Source organism: Zingiber officinale, chromosome 7A (assembly GCF_018446385.1).
Source record: "Zingiber officinale cultivar Zhangliang chromosome 7A, Zo_v1.1, whole genome shotgun sequence".
NCBI lineage: Eukaryota > Viridiplantae > Streptophyta > Magnoliopsida > Zingiberales > Zingiberaceae > Zingiber > Zingiber officinale.
The window spans coordinates 25,197,010-25,202,417 of NC_055998.1; positions in this window are offsets into that span (position 1 = coordinate 25,197,010).

Genomic DNA, 5,408 nt, shown 5'->3' on the forward strand with positions numbered 1-5,408 from the left:
GGAAAAAGGAGGAGGAAGAAGAAGAATTAGAAATTCTCTTTCTCTTTTCTCCTCTAAATCCTATTTATTCATCATGGGAATGAATTATGTCTTCATTTATCCCTCCCTTAACTCCTCTATCTCTTCCCTCTTTGATTCTCGTGAAAACTTAGAAGGAAGAGAGGGAAAGAAGGCAATTTGCCTTTTTCTTGCTCCCTCTCTTAACCAAGAGGAAGAGAAGGTAAGCAACTTGGTTTTCTCTTGCTCTTTTACTTAGTTCTTTCTTCTCACCTTTAACTACAATTTTCATTCTTTTCTATCCATCTATTATTCATTATTCTAGTGGTTATCATACACCAATTTAACTCTATTATTTGTGGGAGGTTCAAGGTTCAAACCCTCACCTCTTTTTCTTTTTATTTCTATTATTTCTTTTGATTCCTCTTACTTTTATGCTCTAACGAAAAATAATACCCATATCTTATAATTTCGTGGGTGTTACATCCACTACATCGAAAATAAAAATAGTTTAGTTAGTTAAAAGCAAGAAGAAAGAAACAAGGTGTTACCTAAAGGAACTTGAGTATCAGGTTTGACAGGGCTTAAGCCAAACAGGTATAGGAGATCGACTCTCAGCCACTTGGGGATAGAAAGTCGATAACTAAACAATTTCTCACAATAAATAAGATATGAAGGATGAAGATGAAACTCCCTGACATCAGGCAAGGGGGGCAAGAAGGATTTCCAGGCATAAGACAAGGGAGTGGGTCCTGGAAACTTTAGCAAGAAAAAATGGGATTTCCAAGCTTTGAGAGGCGAAGGCATATCCTCAAAAAGAACCATTTTAGTTCGTGAGTGAAATAAGAAAACACTAGGTTCCGAACACTTGGGATAAGAGAACATGAAGAAATTTTGAGGAGTAGGAGGAATATCTCGCAAACGAAACAGCATATAAGTACCACATAGATAACGAAATGCGTTGGGGGAAAATTGTTGCAAAGGAATATCAAAATACTAGCTTATTTCAATCAAGAAAGGATGAATGGGAAACCTTAAAACTCCTATCAACTGATCCTTGAAAAAGGTTACGCAATTAGCAAGGGGATGGTGAGGACGATCATCCGATTTTGGGATTATGATGCCATACTCCCAGGGAATTTCATACTGACGACGAATGGTTAGCCTAGAATTTTTATCAAAAGAAGAGGACATGTGGACATACCAAGGAGCAATTGCTTCCTCAGCCATGGACAAGAGTATAGGCTAGCATAACAACAGATTACTTACTGAAAACAAGAAAGAAGATCGTCGAGAAACGGTGAGCACGGGGTTTGGTTGAAGACTACAACGAGAGAAGAACGCTAAGGAAAAGAAAAGAAGGGACAAAGTTGAAAAGAAGACGAAGGGTTTAGGGTTTGAAAAACACACAACCATCGTCAGATCAAAACACTTTTATCTCAGCAGATGCTGAGGATCATAGGAAAAAGGCAAAGGCTTACGTGACGTGGCGGCAAGAGAAAATATGTATCATATCATCACAAAGAAACATTTATACTGGATGTGACAGATCGGATCATGTTGGGGTTGGTAACACCTCGGGGTACACCTCTAACATTCTCTCACCCGAAGAAGAGCCAATCACCAGCTAGGAAGTTTCGAAAGGAGATGTAATTAACTGGACATAATAAAGTGAAAAGGATTGAATTTTGACTAAGCACAGGCTAAGGACAAAAACATTTAAGGATAGAGATTTAGGCAAATAACAGATTTTAAATTAATATCCTTATAAAATACAGACTAGCATTGATCAAAATAATTTTATACTAGCCGGCATAACTTTGGTTATGCTAGACAAGTATAATATTAGTTTAAATAGCATTATTTATGATCAACGAGACAATACTAGTCAGTATGATCAACGAGACAACAGATAAATATAACATCGACTAAGACAGTTTTGTTTATGATAGATAAAGCTTACATTGGTTGATATAACATTTAGCTATAATATAGAAGTATTCCAACGGTTAAGATAGCCTCGGCCATGATAAATGACACATAAGATATACGAAGGGGTAATGGGCACAACATCACATTTATTCTTATAAATCAAAAAGATTCAATAGAATCACTTAATTCAATACAAAAGGTTGTTTTTACATTTAGAATCTGGTCAAATACATAACATTACATTTCCCCTCAGAACAGTAAACCTCAAACAAATAACAAAAAAAAATTACAAACATAAGCTCTTGAGACGCTTAGAAAATTTCAGTCCCATTGGATTCAAACTTACCATGGAGCAGAGATGGAAACATTTTACCTCGTCCAGGCTTGTCAAGACACATAAGTGTCAATATTTTGCCCCGGACGAAGAAAACAATGAAGCAGAAAAACTCAAGGGCAAAGGGAAGGGGATGGATCTATTCAGACCATGATGGAAAAGTAAATGAAAAAGCCACTTCCCCCCTCAAGCCCTGGAGTTCTGCAACTAGAGCCACCCAGCTTAGCCCGTCAACAATATATGTTGTGCCCTTCTCGCAACATCCATGGGCTATTGGGTTGCCCCTCCATGAGTAGTGAAAATCTCTCTGAAGTTTCTTGAGCCTTCAGAACCTTGGCACCTTTGGATGAAAAGTCTGGACTTTGAGAAGCTTCATCTCTTAAGACAGTCCCTTGAACCCTAGAGTTAGCTGAAGCAAAATTTTGAATAAACTCATATATAGATCTCGCCTTGTCCGACAAAAGTCGCCTCCAAAGAGGAGGATCCAAGACCATAACCTTAGCAATGAAAGTTAGCAAGGAAGGAAAATAGCTAAGATGGGGGGTGAACGGAGAGAAGGTTGTAACCCTATTTAAAGGATCAAAAGACTCAAGGAATCACTGTACTGAGGTTCACGAGATCACTATACTCAGTTTCATCAGATAGTTGTACACAAAATCTATGAGGTCATTTCAATATCTGGGGCAGAGTCACGGGTAGGAAAAGATAAAATCAGACTTGTGTCTAGTCAGTCGTCTACACCTCCTTCGACTAGACTTGAAGGGAAGGCTAGTGATATGGGTTAGGTTTCATGGGTCCTCGATAAGAGGGGGAAAGGATATAACCAAACGGAGAAGGTAGGCTAATATCGGCCGGGATATACCTCAAAAGGAGGTAGGTTTGTATCGACTGAAATATGCTTCCAAGGAGGAAGACCCATATCAATTGGCATATACCTCAAAGGAGGTAGGCTAATATCGGCCAGGATATACCTCAAAAGGAGGTAGGTTTGTATCGACCGAAATATGCTTCCAAGGAGAAAAACTCATATCAATTGGCATATACTTTAAAGGAGGCAGGCCAATATCGACCGGGATATACCTCAAAAGGAAGTAGGTTTGTATCAACCGAAGTATGCTTCCCAGGAGGAAGACCCATATCAATTGGCATATACCTCAAAGGAGGTAGGCTAATATCGGCCGGGATATACCTCAAAAGGAGGTAGGTTTGTATCGACTGAAATATGCTTCCAAGGAGGAAGACCCATATCAATTAGCATATACCTCAAAGGAGATAGGCTAATATCGGTCGGGATATACCTCAAAAGGAGGTAGGTTTGTATCGACCGAAATATGCTTCCCAGGAAGAAGACCCATATCAATTAGCATATACCTCAAAGGAGATAGGCTAATATCGGTCGGGATATACCTCAAAAGAAGATAGGTTTATATCGACCGAAATATATTTCCCAGGAGGAAGACCCATATCAATTAGCATATACCTCAAAGGAGGTAGGCTAATATCGGTCGGGATATACCTCAAAAGGAGGTAGGTTTGTTGTAACGCCCGCCCCTTTCGGGGGCGCTAAGGCTACCCTAAGGGACGGGGTTACTTACACCTACCTAACATACATGTGCATATGATCTCATGACAGCGGAAGATATTTATTAAAATTTTCATTCTATTTTATCATATGCATTTTTTTTAACGTGGCATGTGAACCATAAATCATACTAATAATCATGCATAACTTAATCTATATTTGCTACTTGAACATGAATCATGATCTTATAAATCTACTGACATGAAATAAGACATCATAAATGCATAGCATACTAGTTCAAGTTATCATCATAAACATAAGGTCCAAACTTAGCTCACATGCACAATTCAACCAAATAAAGTTTTAAAACTAAATTAGATCTATCCACCATGCCACTTCCACACACACTCCTTGCCTTTCCTGCTGCTCCCCTTAGTTCATCCATTCCTTGCCTTTCTTTGCAGTACAAGGAAACATAAAAACTATAAGCCCTAAGGCTTAGTAAGTTTCTTTCCTACTCATAAAATCATAAATCATATGTACACATAAAACATATCATAGCATGTGAAAACATAACATAACCATATCATAGCATGTGAGAACATAACATAAAACATATCATAGCATGTGAGAACATATCATGAAACATATCATAGCATGTGAGGACATAACATGAAACATATCATAACATGTGAGTACATAACATGAACTAATAACATGATCATCCAAGCATCATAAACATGATTTCAAAAGTATCTTTAATAAGTGTGAAGGGAATCATATAACATGTACATGTAGATGCAAAATGTTCCTTTGAAAACATGCATAATGAAATGAACATATGCAACATATTTTTTTTTTAACTTATCATATACATACTTGAACATAATATCAACATAAGGGCCCGGCTTGTACCACATACATACATAATGCACGCAATCCCTAGGACAGGGTAGCTAGCCCCGAACCTACTAGGGATTTAGGTCCGTTCATAGTCTGTCGACCTAGGGGCGTACTAAGGAGCACATTCCTTTTTACGAGGCCCGTTTCATATACCATCGACCTTGGGGCGCTTATGGAGTCCACCCTTGGTACAAGTCATACAAAAAGTAAAATAGCATGTCATACATATCATATATCATGTTTCTTATCATGTCATCATACATATCATGTTCTTGTCTTTTCATACATGTCATATCATGAGGAGAGCTCTTGATCCCAACTTAAGGGAAGCATCTCTTTGTCGTATCATGAAGAGTGCTCTTGATCCCAACTTAAGGGAAGCATCTCTTAGGCTTTTCTTCTTACATAAGCCTTTCATAACATATCTCATAAACCATAACATGTTCTTATCATAACATAGAGCATAGCATGTTACATGAAACATAGCATTTATCATGTCATGAGCATAGCATATCATCTCATGAAACTTAGCATATATCATATCATGAAGCATAGCATATCATATCATGAAGCATAGCATATATCATATCATGAAGTATAGCCTATATCATTCCATGAAACATAGCATATCATCTCATATCATGAAGCATAACATATCCTGTCATATCATGAAGCATGAAACTTAAACTAACCATATATCAAGAATCATACAACATGAGA